This window comes from Rhinolophus ferrumequinum, chromosome 17, assembly GCF_004115265.2.
Source record: "Rhinolophus ferrumequinum isolate MPI-CBG mRhiFer1 chromosome 17, mRhiFer1_v1.p, whole genome shotgun sequence".
Taxonomy (NCBI): Eukaryota; Metazoa; Chordata; class Mammalia; order Chiroptera; family Rhinolophidae; genus Rhinolophus; species Rhinolophus ferrumequinum.
The window spans coordinates 64,650,177-64,676,264 of record NC_046300.1 but is presented as its reverse complement, the minus strand read 5'-3'; the positions used below and the strand labels follow the sequence as shown (position 1 = coordinate 64,676,264).

The 26,088-nt window shown below is 42.1% G+C and overlaps 1 protein-coding gene across 9 annotated transcripts in view; it reads left to right on the top strand.

The window, feature by feature from the left end:
- FOXP1 (forkhead box P1) overlaps window positions 1–26,088 on the top strand; it is a 564,989-nt gene that overhangs the window by 447,357 nt on the left and 91,544 nt on the right. The window contains exon 1 of one of the 9 annotated variants that reach the window (XM_033131913.1): window positions 19,870–19,972. The exons of the other annotated variants lie outside the window; for them this stretch is intronic. The gene's annotated coding sequence lies outside the window, so the exon portion shown is untranslated. Of the gene's footprint in view, window positions 1–19,869; window positions 19,973–26,088 lie in introns of those variants that run through there. 9 annotated transcript variants of the gene reach the window in all.

Sequence of the window (26,088 nt, the reverse complement as noted above, 5' to 3'; positions counted from 1 at the left end):
TTTACATTAACTTGGATATGTTGCATAACCCTTTCACAGACAAAACCTGTATTGTTTCTTTTGTTCAATTAATCAATATTGGATTTCTGACTTTGCTCAGCTCGCCTCCAGAATGAGACAGTACGATGTCACACGAGCTCAATTTCAGGACCCGTAACAAAGAATTGAGCCCGCAAGCTCTTTTCCGCCTTGCTTGTATGCTCCCGTCAGTTTACAGTTCAGTTGTGTGGGGCTTGCACAGTCCTTGAATGGCCTGGACTCCCCCGAAGAAATCCCAGGTCCTCTAACAGCTCTTTGTTGGAATTCATTCCAGCTCTCTTTCATCTCAGTTTGTTGCATGTTGAATAGTAAGTTGCATTTTACTGTAAAGGTGACTGCATTTTCCTTATGGGGCCTTCAGGGTAAACAGCCGTTAGTTTCCATCTGTGAACACACATGTAGCTTATGTTTGGGTAGGGTTCCCGGTGCTTCCGAAGTCATTATTTTTCTTTAATGTTCATGCTCCATGGTTGTGCATAGATAGATTCAATGCCCCAGTGCCGAATGGAGAAGTAGCCTGTAATTCCAGCTGAATATGTCACAGTTGAAAGTAGGATGGAGTGGAAGCCTGTGATGGATCAAACAAATAGCTTTTAATTTTACATAAAATGGTTTTCTACTTTGCTCTGGGGCAGAAGTTTGCAGCCCAGGGTCACATTAGATGTCTCTCAGGATTTGGAAGAGAGGCATTCTTGGAAAGCGTGGCCAGACAACTCAGAATTTCATTCCCTGCCTGTCATTGGCTGACTTGGAGAGATTGGCGATGGCTTCTCTAGCCTCGGAGAGCAGCCCTTATATCTTGACCAGCCAGAGACACTAGTGATTAGAAAAGGCAACAAACCATTCCAGATCCTCCAAGAATACAGTTAGCAGGGCATTTGTTAAATGAGTCCCCTCCCCACACACTTTTGTCTCAACCAATTACATAATGATGACATTGGTATATCGCCCTGTCACATAAGGGAGAATTAGAAGAATCTTTTAGGCAAAGCTCATGAGTCTCTTTGTTATGGAATTAACTAACAATCCTGGATGGGTAACAAGTTACAGCAGGGGCTGTCAGAAAAGACAGACCTCTCTTTTTGCCCTTTGCCCAAGGACAAAAGATGGACGAAGCCAACTGCCAACAAGAGACACTGCTTTCATGTGTCAAAGGAAACAGTTATGAAAGATTTCCATCTGATACTTTTAGGTCAGATTTTAGAATTGTTGGCCATGTAGTCAAGAGATCAGTCCAAGCTTTCGGGATCACGGGAACGATGTCTGACTCCTGACCTGCCTCTGTGACCTTAGGCAAGATATTTAACCTTTTCACTTTTGTGTGTGTGTGTGTGTGTGTCTATACAATTGCATAAATGATACCCCCCTCACAAGCTTAAGGTAAGGACCAAATGAAAACTGGGACATAAAACACCCAGCCAGAGACACCAGCATGTGACACATACTTAACAAAAGAGGCTAATAATGTTATGAAAACTTGATGGAATTTTTTATGATGACTTGAAAACAAGTTAATTATTAATGTTCGCTATCAGTAAAAATCTTAAGCCATAGGACCTCCCCAATCTTTGGCTAGAAATTCAAATAATGGGAGAATAAATAAAATTGTGGGATGCTGAATATTAATGAGATAAAGTGAAAAAGTTACATGGAAGAAAAAAAAGTAGCTCCAAACTATTGATAAACTGGAACAGAAAGCACAACGGCATAGAAATGAGTGGATTTTTACAAGATCATTGAATGAAATAAATAAATGGAGAACAGTCGTTTCGTGTCCAAATTCATGTATTTAAACAATGATGATTTTTTAAAAATAATTTTATAAAGGAAGAATCAAAGCCTTTTTAAAAAATTAACTTTATTTAAAGAGAGGTTAATCTTTAAAAAACTTATCCTGTTAAAATGCCCTGTTCTCATTAAGTGATTTCAATTAGCATAGCTTACACAGTGAACATTGTGAAAGGGGCCACCAAAAGACAATGTATTTCCCTAGAACACATGGATTACAGTAAAATAGTTGCTAACAGATTTTGTAAATTATTTATTATCAGACTTTATGAAATTATGATTGTCACAGTTTGGCAAATTGGACCCCACAAAAAAGAGAAACTTTAATGTTAAATTCAGAAAAAAGGGAAAAACAGACCCAAGAGTGAGGAACTAGTGCAGGGTTTGTGGAAAAGAACAGTAAAAAAAATTTGAGTGAAAACCCATTGGACCAAGAAGTCTTCATCGACTTTCATCATGAGACCTTGGGGGGATTTCTTTGTATTTTTTTCAGGTGGTGAAAATGTCTTGAAGAAATTCCCAGAGCTTATGAGTAGAAGACACTTTATTGAATTTTAAAGTGATGTTGCAGGCCTACCCTAATCGGAAACTTGTAAATTTGGGTAATCGAAAGAAAAATGCATATGTGGTAAATTGAAACCTAGTGACTGATGCGTGGCTGCGGGTGTTTGCGTATAATCGGGGCTGACGTGGGGAATCCGTCCCAGAATGGCATTACATGAACCAAGATTTGTGACTGCCATCATGTGCTTTGTAATTGGTGTTTCCCTCTTGCTATACTTTTCAAGGTTGATTGGAGGTATTAATATAACTACTTCCTAATCTCCTTGTGGAAAGAGGTACCTGTATTAGTCAGAACCTTTCCACATGCAAATGTTAAAACCCAACCACACAGTGTGATTTATGGATGATGTGATACAGAATTGCACAACTGAAATCTATGTAATTCTACTAACAATTGTCACCCCAATAAATTAAAAATAAACTAAAAAAAAAAAAAAAAAAAAAAACCCAACGTAGACTGGCTGGTGATGGGCGGGGGGACGTCTGTTGCCTCAGAACTTCAAAGCTCAAGGGTTTGCCTGGCCTCAGACACAGCTGGGACCCGGCACTCAAATAATACCATCTGGCCTTCACCTAGCTCCATTTTGTGGTCTGCTTTTTTGGGGGGTTGGCTTGTGTTCTTTCTTTGTCAGGTTCTCCCATTGCTGAGGCAAGATGGTCTCTGAGAGCCCCTGATTCGCATATTTATAGCTGAACACCCCCTGCAGAAAAGAGAGCATCTCTTACCCAGTAATTCCCACAAGTCTCTGAATTGACTGAATGGCTTGAATCATCTATGCCTGAACCAATCACTGTGGACAAGGAGATGGGAACATACTGACTGGCTGGGATTGAACTGTGTGCCCACCTCCCTGATTCCGCTGGACAGAGTTGGGTCCATTAAAACCACATTGATCTGGAATAAATAGGAGGTAAATTGGTATACCTCTGTTTTCCTTTAGAAAATGATGAAGCGGATGCTGTATAGACATCTTACCCCTCATTATCTTAAAGAGATCAGGCATACTGTAGTGTTAGTGTTCAGCCAGATTAGTGGAAATATCACCTCCTTAAGAGTCGGTGCAACTTGATATTTGATCTCAACCATGTGACTAACTGCTTGTAAAGCTTGGGAGAGCAGTGTAAATAAATGTCCTAGGACTCAGTTTTCTCATCAGAAACCAAAGGCAGTGGGCCTAGAATATTTCTGCAAGTCCCTTGTTGCTGGAAAAAGTCTGTATTTCAAACTTACTATTCATCTTTGTAGTGGTTTTCATATTATGCTCATTTCATAGACTAGGATGTTCTCAATAATCAGCATTGTCTGGTAGAATTTTCTACAGTTGGTAAGTATGACTGAGGAACTAATTCTTTATTTCATTTTATTGTAACTGTTAGGTTGGTGCAAAAGTAATTGCCGTTTAAAAGGTTAAAAATCGCAAAACCCGCAATTACTTTTGCACCAACATAATAATTTAAACTTAAATAGCCACACGCAACTAGTGTCTTCCCTGTTGGACAGCTCAGCTCTAGTTTAATGGCCAAATAGAGTTCCGTGGATTTTAGACGAGTGACAGTGGAAGGTCACTTAATTCTTGGTGTCCTGCGCCTTTTCGTAAGTTAATAATTTAGTGTATTTTTCATTCATAACTTGTAGCTAAAATAAAAAGCACTGCTGATTCCAACAAGTACAGAAAGACCATTGTTTCCCTACATATCCCCCAACCAAAAGAAAGTGTTGTGTTAGAGGTTGGTTATTTTATTTTTTGTGGTTCCTCATGTATCTGTCTGCCCTGCCAGGTGGTGTGAGGCAATGGAAAGAATGCTTAATTAGAAGTTTGGGTTCTGGTGTCGGTTCTGCCAGCAACTACTTAGATGTGTGACCTTTGGCTAGTCATTTTCCCTTCCTGGGCATGAGTTGCCTCATCTGGAAAATGAGGGGGTGGGATTAAAATGATCTCTAAATCTATTCCAGATCAAAGTTTCTACGATTCTAAGTCTTGTTCTTCATCCTCACGGCCTCTTTCTTTATGTAGTCACTGAGTGTAAGTGCCGGCGATTGAAAGGACTGGGCAGATAGATACTTTGGCTCATTTTGACATATGAATTGTGGAGTCCTGTAACACTTGTCAGACTCCCATTGGATCTGAAAGAACCCTGCAGAAAGTCAAGTTCTGCTTCAATATTGCGTAGTGTTCTAATCCCAGATAAATCTAGAAGAAAATGAGTAACAGGTAGCGTTAAGCAACGCATCCTTAATTTAAAAGTGAGTTTAGTCTGAGAAGGCCTTGTTAGGCCACTTCCAGAGTTGGAAGTAGAGGGAAAGCCTTCGGAGAGGATGTGGGTAAGATGGGCCAAAGTGGAGAATATTGAGTGAGGGAAAAGGAAGGGTTGTTAGGTTAAGTGAATTTGAGAAATTAGTTCATCAAGTAAAACCATAACTACTACTGCCTGGTAAGACTGTAGAAGGAAATTCAGAGACGTAAGCCTTTCTTTGGTACCCAGGGAAGTTAGGATTAAGGAAAGATGTTTGAAGTGACTTCATCTGTAGAAGGTTGGATTTTGAAGGAGGAGATGAATCACAAATGAAAGGAAAGAGGAAGGAAAGAACATTGGCCAGATTTGTGAGAGCAGGTAGGAGGATTTGAAGTGTTCCAAAGGACAGTATGGTAGGATGTGTCAAACCAGTACAGAGGGAGAGAGGCATCAGCTGGGGCTGAACAGAAACAAGATGTTTATTTGGTGATTTAATTTTCATGTTCAGTAATGACATGCACTAATTGTGTTGTTACGGTGTGATAATGCGTCAGAGTTAAAACGTATTGATGTCATGCTAGTGAATTCTCATTGTAAATAAAAGCTCCTATACTCTGTCTCTGTAGGATCATTTAAACACGGTTGCATCTTGTAGCTTTATTTTTATTTTTTAACGGCTATCTTTATGTATGGGAACAGTCATCTCCGGAGATTTATTTTCATTTCAAAAACTTCTAAAGGTGTTAATTGCATTTTTCAAAACTCTTATGTAATTATTTAAAATTATTCTACCGGCACCATAAATCAGAACTTTTCCCATTATATTGCCGAGGAACATTTATGACCTGTTTAGACAGTTTTGATTTATAGGTTTAGGAAACAAGAATATAGAAACCATTGCCAGGTTTTAATTTGGAAATTTCTTTAGCCACGTCTATTTCTGCAGCGAAGAGAAAAAGAAAGCTGGTGGGAGAGGTGACTGGGGAGTTGTGTTCCACAGATGCAAGAAAAAGAGACACAAGACCTGCTCTGGGGTCCTGCTCTGGGATGAGCGACTAGTGTGTCTGTCACATGCCGTTTACTCTTCCTAGCCATTATTTTTAAATGCTATTTCCAGGTAACAGGTACCTAATTCTGTGTGAGTTATTTAACCCTTTTGCCTCGACGGTCAGATATATCCAAATGAGTATTTCCATCCACTGAGTGCAGATAGAAACTTCCAGAAAGGAAGTTTAGGAAAGCAGATGTATATTTTACTATAGTTTTGTGTTTTTCAAGAATGAATAACAATAGGAAATTTTCATACATAAAAGTAATGTCATTTATATACAAAGCAGCTCAAATTGTTATTAAATGCATAAAATAGTCAAAATATCAACTTTTTGGGTTTTTGTGGATTTCTGACACGTCTTGGGAAAAAAACAAACCAAAAACCTGAAATCAGTTAACACAGTGAAAGAGTTAACTTTCTAGATCTCAGTTTCTCCACCTATAAAATGTAGACTGATAACAGGAACTCTTCACTGGTTTATGGCGTAGGTTAAGCAAGGCTGTTCATTTATGCATTGAGGAACATTTGTTGATGAAGCATCTCCTAAGAGTCAGGCCCAGTATTACGTGCTGAGGGAGGGTGGCAGGACGAACCACAGTGACCCGTGCCTGACCTCTGCCTGTGCTTTCAGTTTGGACCCAGGTGATAAATGTGAGTAATCCCTGGCATGAAGCAGTCTGGTAATTGTCAGATGATTGCAGTGGCGCTCCAGTTTAGGTTTTCTGAAACACTGGAACAGACACATTCACAAGCTGATCACAAGACATCTCAGATTATGTGATTTGAGGAATTTAGAGATGACAAAAAGTGTGTGTCTGTCGAGGAAGGATGGAGAAGAATTAATATTCTGCGATGAAGAATCATGATCTTTTTAAAAAGATCTCAACAGGCTGAAATTGTGTGCAAGGCTCCGCCCGTGGCACAAGTGTGGGGTAGAGAGCCCCAGTGAGAGCCGCTCACCGGACAGTTAGTTAGGGGACGGTTGTGGGATCAATAGGAACTAGTCGTGACCTGGGGGGAGGCAGGGGCATTGATGGCCCTCAGCTGCGATAACAGAATAGGGGGATTGAGGCTCCGATCTCCTCTGGACTAGACCGATGGCACCCGTCCTGCCGTGCTCATGTATGGACACTACATTCAAAGGGGGTTGTGTCGACCCGAGTGGCAGGCTTTGTGTATCACATATCGAATGCTGGCTATGTGTTTGAAACAAACCAGAACCTATCTAGCGTCTTAAGGTGCGGGGCAAAGCCAAGCCTGTGTGAGGCCCTGGTAGGAAGGGGCCGAGTCATTATGGTATCGGGATAATGAGCATCAGTTCTTGAGATTAACTTTGTCCCTAAATCTACAATCCCCAGAATCCAGGGGACTAAAGAGAAGTACAGGTCGTGCCAGCTCTCAGTCTTCTGATTCCGAAGAAAAGAGTTAAAGTGCTACAGTGACTGTTCAGTGGCCCCAATAAAGTGTGGGCTGTAGCCTTCCTATAGGTTTTCCCAAATCTTTTTTCCTTAGCTGCATCAGGCAAGAGGCTTCACAGACACAGCAAAATGGAGTGGAGCCACCTGAGCAATGAAAAGCCAGTTTCAAGATGTTCTAATGTTGCCAGCACCTCAGGAAAATGTTTTTCCCACCTTTCCAGTCTTATCTCCAGTCAGGATTCTTTTCATTTGACAAAATTAGCAAGACAAATGGAAGACAGATGATTTTTTAAAAACCTGGATAGATATCTATCTTTAGTAGGTACAGTTGTGTTGGACTTAAGTGAGTCTGCTTACAGCTATAAAATCTAAACCTTGAATCATAGTTGGTATTCAATTTGCTTTCTTTTTTCGTTTTCAGAGAATCTGATTGATCATTGATGGCTGTATATGAGTGCATTTTTGCATGAGGTCACTCCATCATAAAATTGTCATCAACGAGATTTTGGCCCCTAGCTTGGCACTCTAGAAATGCTTCTCTTATCATTGACTGTGCATGTCACACAGAGAGATGCTATGGTTTAACATGTCCTCAGTTACCTTTTCCTTTGCACCTTGCTGTGAACTACAAGTTGAGAGTGAAGAAAGTACAGAATTCGTCTCTTGGAGTTTGTAGTTTAGAGAAAATACATGCATGAAACATGAATGAAATGGGAAGGAGGAAGGAAGGAAGGAAGATTAATTCATTTATCTGTTTCTTCACTTGTTTATAAATTCATCATATGTTTGTAACATCCAGGGCACTCTTTTTGGCATTTGATGAACTAACTAATTCAATATCTGGTAGAATGTTGAAATAACTGGCATAGACAGTAAATGCTGTAGGAAGTCAGGGAAGTGGTCCCACCCCAAATTCAGTGCCATGGATGGTTAGATGGCTCAGTTAGTGGAGTGGTCTCTTCCACTCTCTCACACGTGTATGTGTGTTTGTTTTTCTGTCAGAGGAGGCGGATTTGCCTAACAGAGGAGTAGTTTTTGTTTAGATGTGGCTTCTTTCCCCTTTTCTATAACATTTACTGTCATAGAACTAGATGGGACTTTAGTTGTCCTTCCCGCCCCCTGCTTAGTTCTAAAGGTACAGTGAATAAAAATTAACAAGCGCTGCCTTCCCCCAGTATAGCTCGGCCGCCTCGGAGAAAGCAGAAAGCGCACTGAGACAAGACCCCAGGGTTCAGTGATGGTTCAGTGATCGGAGCCTTGCTGAAAAAACCAGTGTGAAAGCCTCGGGGGGTCTTGACTGCAGCTGCTTTTGTTAGAGTTCTCTTTCCTCTCCTAAGAGATTAGCATACAAGCCCTTAATGTGTTGTGAGTTTGCCCCGATGGAGGCAGATTCTCTACTTGTCTAATTGTAGAAGATGTCTGTTTTCTAATGCAATGTTATGTAACCCCTTTGGTGACCAAAATATCTAATCGTTGAGTCCATGCTCCCTAACATTATGTGAGGTCTAGGTTAGGAGAGATTATTAAATACGGGATGTGATGGGGATGAAGAACAGAGACAAGGCCCTAACCAGGAAGAAAGAGGAGAGGGGGAGATGAATACATTTTTGAGGTAGGAAATACAGATGAAATTGGGAAAAGGAATGAAAACTCTTTGATCTCAAAGCACGAATTACAATTGCCTGAAAGCATGAATTACAATTGCCCGGCCTCGTTAAGTTGTTCACAGGTCCCCAGTATTGTGGCTCTTGTACTTCCCTTGTGAATGTTTGCACATGCTGTTCCCAGTAGCAGAAATACCCTTCCCCACCCTGCCTGCCCAGCTACCTGGGGCTAAGCAGTATCCTTAAATACTCAACACAGTCCCTGTCTTATTTTACAAGACCCTCGGTCCCTGAGGCCTAGGAAGGAGCCCTTCTTCCCTGCTCTCTGCAGTGCCAGTGTCTCTTTTCTAAGTGCAGCCAATGATCACACGATTGCTGCGTCCTTGCCACATGCTCCGTGAGCACTGAGAGACCCATTCCTGACTTTGGGTAGTATGCATGTCGGAAGCGCTTTGAACGGAATCTTAAAACTAGTCCACTAGGTCATTAAACCATGACCTATCTGGGTGCAAGCTGAGCCCTCTCTAAAGCCACAGAAGCAGGGGCTCCCCGAAAGCTTTTCTTCCCAGAGACAAAAAAAGCCAAGTACCATTAAACCCTACACTGGGGTTCCATAAATTAGGTGTCATGTTGGCCAGCGTACACATTCCCAGCACTCAGAGAAGACGCTTCTTAGGTTATCCCCGAGGTCCCGTGAGAACTCGAACAAACACCCAACTCCTTCACATACCAAGTGATGAACTGGCTGGTGGATGGGACACCCAGGAAGCTGGAGATAAGAGTGGGGCTGCCTCATTGTCCTGGATTTAAAAAAACAAGACAACTGAATATCTTCTTCCATTGTTGGGATTAACTGCATGAAAGAGCTGCTACTTGCATAAGTTTTGGAATTAGGATCAATACCACCTACATCATAGAAAAAGAGAGGAAAGAATCATTTTGCCTTCAGGTATTTCATTAGCGAAAGGAGGAGATTGAGGAAAAGTTGTGGGTCACAACAATTGCGATCATATTAGGGCACATCTAAGTGTGTGCCAGGCTCTCGCCCATTTTATCTCATTGAATCCACGGAACAGCCCTGTGGGAGAAGGACTAGAACTCGTTCCTTTTATAGACGAGGACACTGAGCACAGAGAGATTCATAATTTACCAAAAGTACAATCAGGAGATGGTACCGCCAGCACTAGCACCCGTGGCGGTCTCACCACAGCCACCGTACTAACTTGTCTGGCTGCTTTTGATGATAAGAGATAAAATAAGCCCCATCACTGAGACGTTTCCCCTTTACGCCTAAGACACTCCGTGTTACCAGGAGAGGTTGGCCCCATCCACGCCAGGGCTTCTCTGCCACTGTGTGGTGCTCAGTAATGTGCTGGAAGCAGATGAGGAGAGCAGTCTGTCCGCCTGTTGGTCGCCTGTTGGTTTTTCTCTCTCAGAAATGAAGAAGGGTGTGTGAGAAGCTCCCTGATCAAGGAGAAGTCATTCAAGAGAATGGCGAGCCCTTGTCCCATTCCCTCATCCCAGCAGCCTGGTTGTGGCACTGACAGATCCAGAGGCAATTCCACATTCATGTGGTCAGTCGGGGTTGTCACTGGATTCTTACAAGAAGCAAAGAAGATAATCCGAATTTTACCTTTGTTCTGTCTCAGGCTCCATTCATGCCGATGACTTGGTGACTCTTGGTTACATCTCTTTTCCAAGGAAGTAAAACTGGACCAGCCACTTTGTTCCTCCAGGCTTAGTTCCAGCCCCCAGCCTGGTCTCCAGCTGGGCACAGAGGACACAGGCCTTGTTTGGGGGTCATTCAGCTCCCACTTCTCCCCGTACTAGCTGTGCAATGTTGGATAATTAATTTCAACTCTCATCTGTTAGATAGACACCACGATGCCTCTTTTGTAGGGTTATTTTAAGGATTACAAGACATTATGGAAAGTGCCGAACCCACCAGAAGCTCACAATAAACATTTGCTCTATTTCTCAGCCATCCTGTTACCAGGACCAGCCCTTCCCTCATTTTCCCCTCCTTTGCCATAGCCTGCTCTGAGGTCCCAGGATGTACCTCCCAATTTGTGACTGGCAGCCTTGTTAGAGTATTTCCAACACCTCCCTGATCATGACTGGTTCTGGTCTTTGTTCGCTTAGCTGTTATCTCCAAGTCACCTGAGTCTGTAACCAGTAAATAAAGAGGCTCCCTAGTGTAGAAGACTGAGCTCTGGAAGAGAGATCCACATCCTGGCTCCTTTACTCACCAGCCAAGTGACCTCAGATGAGTCCCCTACAACCACGAAGGCAGGACACTTCTCTCCACTAGACACTTGTGGACCAGGTACTTGCCCTCATTGGATCAATATTCACAGCAGTGCTCTCGAATCAGGAAAATGAGTTTAAAAATCGGCACGCCCTCAGATAATAATGAAAGAAACATCTATCTGTGATGAGGCAGATAATTGCTCCCACTTTACAGATGAGGAGATAACCAACAAAATGAACTTTTGGGACCCATCTACCTTGCTCGTCAGTAGTGAAGATTCAATTCAAACCCACATCTCTCACCCTGCCAAGTCCAGTTAACCTTTTCCACATGCAACGGATATATTATCATAGGGTTTTGTAGGTTAGCGTGAGAATGATGAGATAGGATATGGCGGGGCTTTGTAACTTCAGAAGACTGCCCAAAGGAAGGGGTACTGCTCTTGCTCTGGTTGTGCTGTCTGTACCGAGCAGGAGGAAGTCAGCAGTTATGTGAAGTAGAGAGAAGAAAGTTGGAGGGTAGAACAAGTTAGTGCTGCAGTAGGGTGGTGAATGGATGAAAGGGATGTCAGAGAAGAGCTAACCACAGGGCTCCCAGATTTCAAAGGTCTAGTCGTTGGGTTGTGACATTACATAGATGTGTCCTGACCCATCTCAAAAATTGGACATCACAGAATTTAATTAAGATCAATTAGACATTCCTCCTATTGTTCAAAGACAATACCTTATTTGTTTGAAAAGAGGGAAGCTCTACATGACCTGAAGCTTTCTGCTTCATCTACTGCTTTTCCTCATGAGGGAGGAAGTCGCATTTAAAATAATAAAAAAAAATAAATACTAGGCCTGCAACCTGGACTATATACTTTTCTGTATGTATTTTCTCAAGACAAGAGTTTTTAGATCTCAAAGGAGTCTAATATCGCTGGGATACTGTGCTTCCTTACTAATTTCGCTTGTGATCCAATCTGGACATAACCTATGGCTTCAGCCTGACATGGAAATGCCACTGCTCCCAGTAGCCACCTGATGCATAAACTGTCCATTTTCCTGTCTCCTTTCCAAAGTAGAACAGACCGAAGCAGGCGAATGTCTTGGGAGGTAGGACCAGAAATTCAGAAAATCATTTTGGTGGGAGCAGTCATGGTGGAAAGAGAGAAGAACTTTGATGGTGAAAGAAGAGGGGAAAAAATCTCAAGGACAAAGAACATATGTATGTTTGGATTCAGGTAGTTTTAGAGCCGTCATCTGAGGCCCCGCTCATCCCACCAAGACTTGAAGCATGTGTGTGATTTATCCTATGGACCACAAAATGTACGTGGTTCACAGTTTCTGACCTACAGAGGATCAGAATAAGGGCTTTTAAATTTTCTAAAAAGCACTTTTATTCTTCTGTTTGTTCCCTGATTTACCATCGACATGATAATAGTGTCCAAGATGCCTGAGCTCTAAAATCCTGCCTATATTTTTTAACTATATTCCTGGTAGTTTTACATAGGACCTTAACTGTAAGCAAGAAAATACCTAGGAGTTAGTCCTCTACTAGTGTGAAAGGTATACCTGGTACATAGTATGTCACCAGTAATGACAGTTATTATTACTATTATTGTTATTGTTATTTTTAAAGAAACCATAGAGAATATCTCATCCATCTTTCTCTGTTTACGTGAAGTGTGTGGGCTCAGAGAGGTGAAGTGACTTGCCCACAATCACACTATTAATTCGTGGCAAGGTCGTACTTAGTACTCCCGCATTGTCTCAGGGTTAAACAGACACTGCCCCACTTTGGACCAGAAAAGCTCTGCCTACCTCTTTATTTGTCTGTTGAGTGAGTCCCACTTTGGAACTGTTTGAAAACCACATGAGCCTTCAGAGTGGGAGGTGAACACCAAAGGTTGCGTAGGTAGCTCGATGCCTGCTGCAGATTCTGTTCCTGGTTGCTTACACATTTCCTCGCTCCACCTGCCCGCTCACCCACTCCCTGACCACCCCACCCCTCCCCAAGAACTAGCCTTACAACTTCTCTCTACAAAAGAAGACAAATCTTTGGATTTTTAAATGGCAGCTCTTACAGATAGGCGTGTGTGTGTGTGTGTGTGTGTGTGTGTGTGTGTCTATCTGGTGACTGTTAAGGCAAGAAAATTCATAGCGCACTATAGGGCCCCAGAAAATGTTTTCTGCGTAGTGGTTTCTATGCCACACAGTGTGGAAGGTAATTATGTTTGGAGGGGATTCCACAGCCTGCACGGGCTTCCCCGGTGTAAGATTTATTGTCAGCTGGATTGGGTGTTCTTTGTAAGAGCATTTACTCGGCATCTAAAGCACTGTCAAGAGTGCTACTTCCTGAATGCTTTTGAGGTTGCAACTGCTAAGCTTCATTTTCCCGTCTTGGAGATATATTTTTGAAATGGTATGTGGGGATTTGTAAGGCCTCGTGCTTCCCATTGATACCGACAGGACTTGCACTGTTAAACACCACCCCCCCACACACACGTACACACGCTGCTGCTGCAGAAATCACCCTATTGCCCACAGCCTTCTGCAGACTCGCTGGCCCAGGCATGCAGGCAGAGGGTGCCTGTAGTGGGGAGCAGGCATGGGAGCACGTCCCATTGTTTTATGTAAGCCGTGCCAGCTAATCAATCTCAAAGTTAACTGTTTTCTTACTTCAACAAAGGATAGGTGAAAGCTCTTCTTTTGCTTTATTTTTTTCCTCCCCTTTATGTGGATCTCATGAATACCAGAGGAAAACTTGAGCTGCGAGTCAGTTAAATATACTGTATCATGAAACCTTAGGGACCATTGAAATGGGAACAGTGGCCCTTTACTGCTAAGAAGGTGTTTTATTGAAAATGCGCCGACATGCTCTCCCCAGAGAGTGAGCAAAAGAGAAGGCAAGATGCCCAACATAATACAGGTTGTTCTCTTAGGCGAGCTAAAATATGGAGTTTGGCACTCCTGTGCTGTGAGCAAGGAGCAATAGAATAGACGAATGTGCGTTTTTACATAAAAAGTGCCATATTTCACTGGCGATGCCCCTCCCCTATTTTTAAGTGTCTTAATTTATATATTCCAGTTAACAGTTCATTACGTGTCCTTTCTCTCTCCAGCTTTTAAAAGTTGTCTTTTGAATAAGTTGAGGTAGTTGAAATTTCCTAATCCTGGCTGGTTTACCAGCAGAGGGCAGGCATAAAGAAGGTTTTGACATGAGGGTGTGTCAACCTAGGGTCACAGGAGGGTGGTGTGGCGTGGAGGCAGACCTTTGAGCATTGTTCAGAGCGAGCTGGGACACGCTCCCCTTGCCTCTCCACAGGCTGGCTGCACATGGCAGGTCTCCGGAAAAGCTCACTTCACTAAATAAAGGTGGCTACCTGCCTTTATCTGATTTTCAGCCATTTCCATAATCAAATGTTAAAAAAAATTCAAATGTAATTTCATCCCCCGAGAGCCGTCTTTTCATTCCCTTTCAGTGACCCAGTTCTGGTTATGCTTAAAATCAAGGGTCTGCATGTACGGTGTTTCCCGAAAATAAGACCTACCTGGAAAATAAACCCTAGCATGATTTTTCAGGATGACATCCCCTGAATATAAGCCCTAATGCGTCTTTTGGAGCAAAACTTACTATAAGACCCGGTGTTATTTTCGGGGAAACACGGTAGGTGTGCACGGAGGGGAAATAAAGACTCCCACCTAATGGTGGTCGTGATTTCTTTTTTCCTGATATCTGAAGGAAAAAGCTCTTTGGGAAATGCTTTCTGTCCCTAAAACATGGACCTTTTTGAGAACTTGGTGACTTCAGTGTAATCTGCTCTAACCTTGTGGTCGAAGCAGTTCTGTAATACATTTTACATTATATTAAAACAAGGGATTATATAGTTTTATCATAAACGAGAGAGTAATTTGTTACTGTCAATCAGATGCAGAGTTAGAACAGGACAAATGTTGCTGTTTTTATTTTCCATATATTATTTTGTTTAGCGGTGATGTTTTATGAATGACTTCACATTTAGAGTGAGCGATTGGGGGTGGGGCGTAAATGTTTCCCGTAGCTTATATACCCATCATGTTCATAAGTCACCTGAATGTGGACGTGTCACACCATATATATATATATATATATATATATATATATATATATATATATATATAAATTATATAAATTAACCAGGAACATGGGCATTATAAAGTGTTGCATTAGGTGCAGATTCTAATGGCATTTGGGAGGATGTCATAAAGAGAAGTTTAAACTCCTATAGATGAACAGTGAGAACTCAAAGTCTTCTTCCTGGCCAAGCAGGCACCGAAGAGAAACAACATAATTAGCTTCATTGTCAACACAGACATATCATAACAGTCACATAAACAACACCAGTAATGAACTAACCGCCTTAGCTCTCTTAGGTAGACGGTGTATTAATTTATATTTTTAAGTAAAAGCGCCACTGAAATCAAGTAGGAACGGCGCTTCCTTGGAGACAAATGCCCAAACCTTAGGAATTGGGTATTGCGTTGTAATTTAGTAACAAATAGGCCAGTTGCCGGTTCTTGGAGACGTCAGAAGTAACGCAGGACTCCCTCTGGCAGGCTGTCAAGCGCCTTTGTGGAGTAAGGGGCCTGGATTTTGTATTCTTGTTGTTTCAGCGCTTTCTGTCTAGCAGAGTCAGTTGGTCAGATGTCTTTAAGTTCTGTCATTTCAGAATCTGTTCTGGGTACTCCACTAAATTGATGGGAAAAGGAACAGGAAATAAGTAACACAAGTGTTGTTCGGAAGAAGATGGAAAATTGAATTAAGGTCTTGGCCTCTCATCATGCGGTTGATTTTTCGACCCATCAAATTGTTCATGAATGTTTATTTCACTGAGTCTGACAGATCAACTCTCAAGCAACAGAAACTACAATTATTTCCTCTGAAAACCTGGTACCTTAACAGGCTCTACCTGGGCAGGTCTCCCGTTCTCAGTGTTGCTAGATAAAGTGGGCCAGTGTCCATTCACATGTCTTTCTCTGGTTACTTCCAGCCAGCTCTGGCAAAGCGGGACCTCAGTTGGAGCTGAGGACCACGTGGGCGAGGCCCCCTGCTGTGCCATTCATCAGTGTGGGAATCACCTCCTGACAAGATGCTCCTTCGGACTCTTCCTCTAAATTACACCTTATCTCCATTCTCAGCTCTGAATGGGCAGTAAAAACCTTTCACTTTCTTCTGTGTTCAAGGCTAAGGCTCAGCAAAACCAAATATAATGCGTGATTTTTGTCCCAGGTGTGTTATTTGGTGGTTTGAGTTTGGTGTGGGATCATAGTAATCTGTTCTTAAGTACACAGCCAGCTGCACAATGGACTCATTTAGCGACTGATAGGTTTCTTAATATGTGGTGTTTGAACAAGGGCTGTATGTGTTGTGGCTGTTAGGATGTGGGCATCAAAAATACTTTTAAGTACAGTATTTAGCATTTCTTTCACTCTTCCTTAAACATTAGTCCCTCCCACCCCCCCTTCATTTTATATTATCATGGACTCTCTTTCTCAGTAACTTCAGTATCTGCTTCCCCCTGGGGCCTGTGGTGCTGGCTGTGTTTCATTCTTGGAGGAAGAAAATCACTTTGCCTTTCTGAACCACAGTTTCTCCTCTCTAAAATGGGGATTGCAATTTCTATTCAAGTTTTGAAAACTAAATGAGACCCTATAGCTGAGTAACCCATTCTAAAGTCCTCACAATTCAAAAGCCTTTTTTGGGGTGGCGGGTGCGGTGAGGGGGCCTTTCTGACCCAGCATTTCCAAAATGACCTATCACTCATGGTAATGAATAAATGGCACTCAGTCTTGTAGGTCACTGGAAGTTTTAGCAGGTTATACTGTATGCCAGTGATGGAAGGTTCCAGTTCTCATTCTCAATGAGTCTCGAGAACAGGGCAGGTAGACAGCACTATATGGAGGGGATCCTGAGAGTCCAGAATTCATCAGAATGGTCGGGGCATATACGGCTTTGCTTTGAGCGCCTGGAAGGGCAGTCGCTACATTTCAGTCTCTTCCTGAAGGCCAAGGGGACATTAACCCCTCGGCAGGGCCCTATGTCCCTGCATGGTACTCGTGATGTGAGTGGGGAACAAAGTCCCGACACACAGGTTCAGGTAGAGTGAGTAACACAGCTTTATTTGGGAACCAGTGTCCCTCCAGAGACCAATGCTCTGTATAATGTTCTGTATAAGCACAGAAGTTTATACAGAATAGAACAGAATTTAGTAACGAACCAAGTCCCAGAGTCAATTGGGGTGGAGAAGGTTCCCGGTCTGGGAGAGACGACTGGGCCCACGACGGGTCTGAGGAGAGCTGGTCTTGCAGGGAAGAGCTTCAGAGAGTCCTGGAGTATGGCGGCTTGCACCTTGGAGAGGGTCTTAACCGGAGCGCCCAGTCGGACCACTCACAGCACTGCTCTGGAGTTCTGCTTTTATCCTCTTTTCCTTGGACTTGTTCACCTCTGAGGTGATAACCAGAAGTGGTTTTCGTGAAGGTGTTTGTCACTCAATTTTGTTATGCTCTGTTTCACACAAAAACATGTTTTTTACTTCACTCTTATCAGTCTCACACATGTGCGGCCATAGTCCTGTCCCTACCAGTAAACAACTTGTTTTGCAAACCTCAATCAAACATATATCATTCATTTTATATGCTCTCTACAAGCTTATCCAGGCTTATCATTGATGGTACATTTCCTTGCCTAGAACTAGTCTCTGAGTCACTGTGTCATGTTTGGAGAGTGGGCAGGGAGGACTCCAAGTGGCCTCTGAGTTAGCTTGCTAAGCCACTTCCCTCTCCATACTGTCATCTCCCCTTTATCCAACCATCAGTCCTTTAAACACCACCTCCCCGAGGCGTCTGCCCTGACCTCTCCTCTCCCACTCATCTCCCCCTGCTCTGTGGTCCCATGCACCTAAAGCCACCATCATGCAATTTAGTACTTGTGTAACTGCCACATTGCATCACTCTCTAATTATTTCGTGTAAGGCTTATCTCCACAGCTGGGCCATAAGCCTCTGTAATGTTTGTTGTTTGTTTGCTTGTTTGTTTGTTTATTGTTTGTGTTGATGTTCCTGGAGACTATTCCATAGCTGATAAACCCTGGCCTGCAAAGAAGGCAGTCCAACTTGTAAAACCACACAGGAGTTTTATGGATGCCTCCTGAAGAACTTGTCTTTAAGAGAAAAAAAAAATTGCTTATTCAAATTGCATCCCAATTTTGTTCACAGATATTAAATCTCAAAATAATTTTAATTGGAAAAAATCACATATGTGTTTTGAAATGACCACTTTCCACTTTCTGACTGTACATTAGTTGGAGAGAACTTCCTATATTTTATTTCCTGTCTTTGGGGCTCTGCCCGCCCCTCCCAAAGGAGTGCCTTGTCTATGTAAGAGTCAGAACTCTACTGATTCTGGCAGATTTAAGGCCCCTCTCCCCAAAAAAGAATGGCCTTGGTTCTCTATTGAATATTCATGAGAGGGTGGGGTCACATTTTTGTGACCTGAAAAATTCCATTAATAAATTTGTTATCTGACACAAAAACACTTTAGGGTGGAGAGTGATCTGTGCGGCACTCATTTAACATCTGATCATAAGTTGACAGTCAACTGGCGCTTTTGTCTCTTTTGCAGCCAGATTAACGGGGCGATAGTCCGCTCCCCTGCTGACCTTATTGAGAGTCACTCATTTACTTGATTGGAAATTGTATCAATGTGCCTTCTGGTTTGTGGTAACGTGCATTAACACCTCAAATGGACAAACACTTTCAAGTAAAACTCTTGGAATTCTGGGTTAGGATTTGTGGCCCTTCTTTTTTAATTGAAGGAAAATAGGTAATCATTGCTGCCCCTACTGCTTATCCTCGAATATTTTGAGAAAAATAATAAAAATGGTTTTGTTTGTTTTTGAAGTATAGGCCAAGAAGTTTTTCTCTAAATAGAGGTGATTGCTAGAGCTGCCGAAATTAACTGAATTAGCCTGGGACCTAACTTGTGCCAGTTGAGCCAACAGAGTTTAACATATTGGTGACTTTTTTTAAAACACTGTCCTCAGCTTTAAACAGCATGAAAGATCAGTGACTGTTTCTGACAGAGGTCTTGTTAAAGTGCTTATCCAGAGTAGCTTTTGTTGATGCTGTTGTTGTATAAATAAGAAAGGAATTTAAAGAATTATTTCTTAGCGAACGCATGTCAGATGCTTTCTTTAGCAGCTGTCGTCCTCGAGGGGAAGTAGCTTGCTTCAGCGACGAGGCACGTTCGGTTATTTATTTCAGCCCCCGTGTCGGCTTAGTTTTCCTCTACCCGCACAAGTACACTTTGGCGAGTGTGACTGTTGGAAAGAAGGGGGTGGGGGAGGCCAAAGCTTGGTTAAACCATCGACGTGAAGCGAAAGTTCTCTCGCATAGGCCGTTTTCGAGGAAAGCGCTTCTTGGAGCCCCGCATCCCCTTCCGATTTTGACAGCTGCCCGGAGCTGCGGCGAGCGCCGGGCGCGGAGTTCCCCACCTCCGTCTCCCTGGTCTCTCCGAAAGGTTAGGACAACTCTGTGTCAGTTTCCAACCCGAAACAAGCACGCAGCCCGAGCCACTGCCCCACGCCGGCAGCCGGGCCGAGGAGCAGATGCGCGCGGTGCCCGGCTTCCCAGAAGTCGGCCAGAGGCGGGTCAAAGGGTTAACAGCAATTAAGTGGAGTTGCTCTCGAGACAAAAGCAGGTTGCAGCAGAGCATGATTTCACCTGCCGCGCGCAGGGGGCCGGGGCGCGGGCGCGGGCGCGGGGAGCCGGCCGCCGAGCCCATTGTGTGGGGCGCGGCGCGGCGCGCGGGTGTTTGGAGGCGGGTTGTGATTGGTGGAGCAGGGCGGGGTGGGCGCGGCGCGGCGCGGCTTGGCAGCCCGGGAGCCCGAGCGCCCCGCGCGCGTGCAGTCCGCCTGCACCGAGGCCGCCGGACCCACGCCCGGCCCGCGCCGGCGCCCCGAGCCGGCTCCGCGCGCCTGGCGGCTACATGGAGAGTGTCAGGTTGGTCCCTATGATTGATCTTTGCCGTTCTGCGCTCCTTCCCCGGGCTCCGCCGTGCCAGCTTCCTGGGGCCTCCCGGGGGCAGGCAGGAGCGCCCGACTGTTTCTAAGTTGAGTCTTTTTAAAAAATAATAATTACACTCGCTGTTGACCAACTTGGGTGGGAGTTGCGCTCTGGTAGTGGGGGCGGAGGAGGGAGAAGAGGGCTGGGAAGACGGAGCTACAGGCCTGTGGGTCCGGGAGAGACATTTCCCCCCCTTTCTCGCTCGCTCTTTTTTTTTTTTTTTTTTTTTTTTTTTAATGTTCATGGGTGGGGTGTAGTCGAGAGTTGGAGGAAGTCCTGCTTGTGTTGCTCTCGCTCTCGCGCTCTCCCTCTCCTTTTCGTTTGCGATTCATTTTTCTGCTGGTCCGGCCTTCACGCAGCCACTTTGGTGAAGCCCTCGCCATCACTCCGTTCCGGGGACGTATCTGGGGTGTGATTTATGCCACTTCCAGAGCGTGTGAAATATACAGGGAGTCGTCCATCTCAGTTAATCCGTGTGGATGTTTCTTTGCGTCTGATAGTTTGTTTCTCTATCTGTCTAGGCTATTTTCAGCTTAGCTGTTAGAATTGAAGGAGTTCACGTTCGGGGGTCGGGGGGACGAGGGAAGAATAAAGCCCCACAGCAAAACAGGCCGGCGGTGAAGGGACACGGTCAGGTCGGGGAGTCGCGGCTTCTGCTGTGTTCCTTTGCTGGTTAACGAAGTGAGTGGGGTTTGGGTTAGGACGTGCAGCTGACTGAGGAATTGCCACGGGGTACTCCCGTCGGAATGTAAGCAACTCAACTGTCAAAACTGCCAGAAAGACGGTCAGTGGAAAGGAGACTTTCCCCCCCAAAATGCTGTGATGGGAAGAAGGGGATCTTTAGGAAGTGGGTGGTAAAGTTTTAGAGCAAAGTATGTATAGACTCTTCCCCTTTGGGATTAACTCCTTCAAGACCTGCCAGTTTTAAGTAAAATATTTAATAATTTCCTGTTCTTGTCCACACAAACCAAATGTTCTAATCAAGCCAATTTAAAAATGCAAATCATCTAATTTCCATAGATTCCAACATTCTGAAAGTGACACATTTGGGGGAAAATTAAGCCTGATAACAGGAAATGTGAATCATACTATCAGTGACTAATCTGCTTAAGAAAAAAAATAAGTTAAATTTATTTTATCATTAGGCAGTCAGTGTTAAAAAAGCCAATTTTTTTTGTTGTTGTTTAAATCGAGTGAAGTTTTTAGAAGCAGCCCTCATTGCTTTTTTTGTTCATTTATTTGTAATAGATTTTCCAGGAGGAATGTGTATGTATGTGCAAAGATGGTTTATGTGGTAAAGTGTTCAAGCTAGTATGTCATTGTCACAGACCTCAAACATGATCACATTAAGATTTAGTTTAGGATTTGAATTGATGTGTTGCTGTTGTTGTTGTTTAAAAGAACATAAAGCTTTCTTGAATGTTGACTCACCACTAAGTAATGAAGGCAGAAGCACATTCTCCTAATTGATACCCTTCGAATAAATTGAAAAAGGGTCTACTTCTATTTTATGTGACTCTTTGTAGCTGCCTGACACATTAAAGTGAAAAGAGTGTAAAAATGAAACCAAAATGCCCACTGCCTACCCAGAGACGCTGGCTGACTTACTCTGGGATGTGATAGAGCTGAACTGAAAACGGATTGGGCTGACACTTGATAATCAAAGTTGATTTATTGTTCATTAGTACTGCATTAGCCCTTTCAGGCAAGACAGTTATTTGTGTAGTGGCCTGTCAAGAGCGAGACTGCAAGCACCTGTCATTTCTAAGGCATGAGATAAGCAACCGAATATTAACATGAGGCGAATAAAAATACATTGGAGTAGGTAAAGGGCCACATGATTATACATTTTTTCTTTAACAAAAAAGCATGGATCACTAAAAATCTATAAGAAGAAAACTGTTAAAGAATTTTTTTTTTAACCCTAAGGACTACTCATAGAATGAAAGTAGTGGCCTTTATATTCTATTTGCCCAAAGAACTTTCTTTCCTACCCATATGTGCAGCTCATCTGACAAAAAGTTGGTCAGTTAAGGAAATGTGAAGCATAACATGTCCATTATTTAATCTGAGTAACTCAGGGAAGATAGGCTTCCTGTTTGTGTTGTGTTTTTAAATAAACATGTTTTCATTAAACGAAATTCTTCTAAGCATGGGCTGACTGTATGAAAATGTGATGACATCATAGCTAAGCTATGATAATGTCGGATAATAACGTCAAGTGCGTTTTCTGCAACATGTTTCACTCTCGATTTTTTTCCTTCTCTCCCTGGAAGGGAATGATTTCATGACATATTATAGAAAACAACCTAGGTGTCAAAAGAAAACAAAATTAGTGAACTTTTGTCTGCAGCCATAGAAACACAGATTAACTCATATTTTTCCAGAGGATGGAATGGAAACATTCTGCATGAGGATATATAGTGTATTGTCTGCTCTGAATTTTCATTTGACAGGGATTTTAGAGGCTGTGATCTTAATTAAATCTCAACTAGCTGAAATAATGCATCTGAAGGCACGCAGTGTTGCGTAACCTTGCTCGGTTGGTAAACCATAAATCATCAGAAAGCTTATGATAGGAATTGTTGGCTTGAATTTTTTTGTTGTTTGCAGTTAAGTGTACCTCAAAAACAAAACCCTCACCATCCATGCCGTGTGTTTGCACGTTGTCAGGAGCTGTCACTTGAAAGATAAACTCTTTCATGACACTGACCAGTTCTGCAACTTTTCAGCCTACCTCTACACATTTGCAAGATACAGTAAAATTAAAATCCATATTAATTAAAAGCAGTGAAATTCCAGATTTATCTTGGCTGATGTGGCAGAAGTGTGGTTGAGTTACTGTGTTTCTGAGACAATCGAGAGAATATTGTGACCAGCTTCTCAGCTGGAAGTAAAATTTGAATTTACAACAAAGCAGGTTGGAGAACTTCATTTTATTACGTAGTTTAGTTGTAGATGAACATCACTAACGAGAAACTTGAAGCTGTGCTTAGTAAATGGGCAAACGTAATAAATAGCCAGTTAGAATCCACTTCAGGTAGTTCTCTGTGATAATGCAGCAACAGATGATGAGAGCAAGTCAAGTAAATAAATACATCAATTGTGCCTGTGTGTGTGTGTTACATGTTGAAATACGGATTCCATGACAAGCAGTTATCCTCATTAAATAGCTATTAGCTAGTCCAAGTTTTACAAATTCTGGTAGTGCTTGTAAATACTGGGTTGTTTACTTTAGGTACCTTTTAAACATGTTTTTAACTGCTGCCTGTTTTGGTTCCTATGTATTCTCTGCTAGAAGAAGCTATCTACTTATAAAAATTGAGAAAGCTACCTCGTGATATATTGATTTTATATGTCTTTGTACACAGTATTTCATATAAGTCTAGGAGTTATGTTGCTGATAAGCTCTAGATCTTTTGGGGCAAAAAAAGGAGTGTAGCTCTATGTATGCCTGCATGGCTGTATTTGGGGGTTAGCCTTAACTCCCGAAGCTGAATTTGTTTCTGTTTAGTTAAAGGTTTCTCTTCTTGGAAGCAGCGTGATATTTCTGGACATTTGTTTTTGTCCTTATAGCGTGTGCAGTACTTTTTTCCCTCCTTATAAAATTCAGCTTTATTTTCCTTCATTTAAAAAAAAGAGAACTCAGGTACCTCTTAGCTAAACAGTCCTCTGCAGAATTATCTGGAAAGAGCTAAACTGGGCCTCTACTTTAAGGTTGTAGGAATAATCTTCCCTGAGTCCCTCTTCTAACCTGGCAGTTGTTTGAAGAGAAATTAATTTAGAATGAGAAAAATGAATAGTGAACACATGCATTGTGCCTCATTTTCAAATCTGGTTAAAAGCATGAAGATGCAGGCTAAATATTATGGTGTACTTTTTAAAAATACCTTGGTATCATGTTTTAATTTTTAAGCTTTATCTTGCCTTTAAATCTGAAACATCATTGTTCAAATAACTGAGAACAAGGTAAATCAACAACATCAAAAAGGTCGGCTTCTCTGATTTCTCAAGGGCTTGTTATTTTGTACTTCCCAATTCTATTTGATGTCTTGACAAAACAAGATGACACGGGAGAATACATTAAATTTTGATTTTTTTTTTTCATCTAACCTGTTACGGTTGTGGCAGCTTAATTTCTTTTACTTTTTCCTGAAGATGGCTTTTTGTACAATTACTCTAATTGTCGCACCACTTCATGAGACAGGTCCTCACAGCTTTCCCATTTGCCTGGATTTTACTAAGTATTTTTTAACATATTTTGACCTTTAACACGTAGAGAGCTTTTGGTTAGGCTTTGTCTTCATTAGAAACAAATCAGTGAATGGTGAGATTGTCAAAGAAGCAACTGATGTTTTCTCATTAGAATCTAATTTGCACCCCTTAGCTTAACTGTGATGTATAAGGTGAAGGTGTTAGAAATAGGCGTGAGAAACTGCACAGTTTGAGAAACTGAAGTTGTAATTCCAAGAAGAAAAAAAGAGAGAGAGACAGACAGTACCCTCAGTAAGGCCTCACACAATTTTGGAATAATCAAATTTTGCTCCACCTGCATGTTTAAAGCCAATTATAGTCCCCCACCGTCTCAATAATATGGGGAAAAAATACACATTTGCGGTTAAGCTCCCAGTGGTATTTTCTATGCTGGTTAAAGCATGAAGAAAGCAGAGCTACACATTTAATTCTTAGTCTTAGGAAAAAAATGTTTCATTGACAAAAGATAAACATTTTATTTTTCTCCATTTAAGATTCTCCTTTGATCTACAGCTGTATCTGCAAGTGATCTTTCTTTATGATAGTGGTGTGTATGTCTCAGGTGGGTTGGCACAGGGGCGTCCTCTGACTTTTGAATAATGCTTCCATGTAAGAGAACTTAACTAAGCCACGGCCTCTTTTCAGGAGCTAAATATCTGTGGATAGAATCTTTTCTGAGGTACCTGGTTGGAATAGTTGTCCCCTCTGATTTACAGCACTTAAACGATTTTGGTGGTTGTTGTTGTTGACATAAAATGTCTTGGCAGCTTTGATTCACAAGCACTAAATTGTTTTCCATCGCTCCTATAGGAGAAGGAGGTTGAGGGAGGAAAGGTGCATGTTTCTTGATTTAAATAATAATAGTTGCTGTGCTTATTGGATGATTATTTTCATGTGTAGCTTCCATTGTTTCCTGTATTTAACAATTGCTAATGGGAGAAGCGATTTAATTTATGTAAACTTTACATTTTTATGTAAATGAAGCTGATATTTATTCAAAACAATTATGCTGGCACTTAGTGGGGAACCTTGTGTGCATGAGAAATGTTAGAGGAGAGAAGTTGAGGTCCCCCACTCATGCGTCTGCTGTAAACACATGTGAATTTCTGCCACTTTTTAAAATTTAAAGACAAAAGAAGAGCTCGGAGAGCTTTGCTTAGAGATTGCTTATTAGGGTTGATAACCTGAAGTAACTCCTGATTGGCAGGCAAGTCTTGGCCAGACAATCATTCCTGAAAGAAAGATAGCCTTTCTGATAGAATGTAATAAACAAAATGATAAAAAATGAAATGCTAATTGCATTTTAAAGACGGCTTTTTTTTTCTAAAATTTTAATAGGTGGTTGTATTGTTACTGAGAGAACAGTTATGCTAATGACTGACTACTTAGATGATTTTGCATTAATATAATAACCATTACCTGCCTTAATGCTTTGTACAGTATTGTGGCAAAATAGCTAAGTCTGAAAGAGTTACACAAAAAGGCAGAATTCCATAATGAAATAGAATTATACTTTCCACATGAATAGTAGGCTTTTTATGTTTTTTGAAGACTGAAATATTATGTCAGAAATGTATTTTCTTTCCTCTATGATACAGCTACCTTGCATGGTATCATGTGTACGTGTGTGTGTGTGTGTGTGTGTGTGTGTGTGTGTGTGTGTTCTTTCTAAATACCACGGGGAATGGATAGACACTTCCTAACTTTTCTGTTTGCCAATATATCAGTTGTATCCATTGGCTTTGTAATTATGAAAACTGTTTTCTTTCGCAGGGGCAGCGGTGGTGGTGTTTATTTTC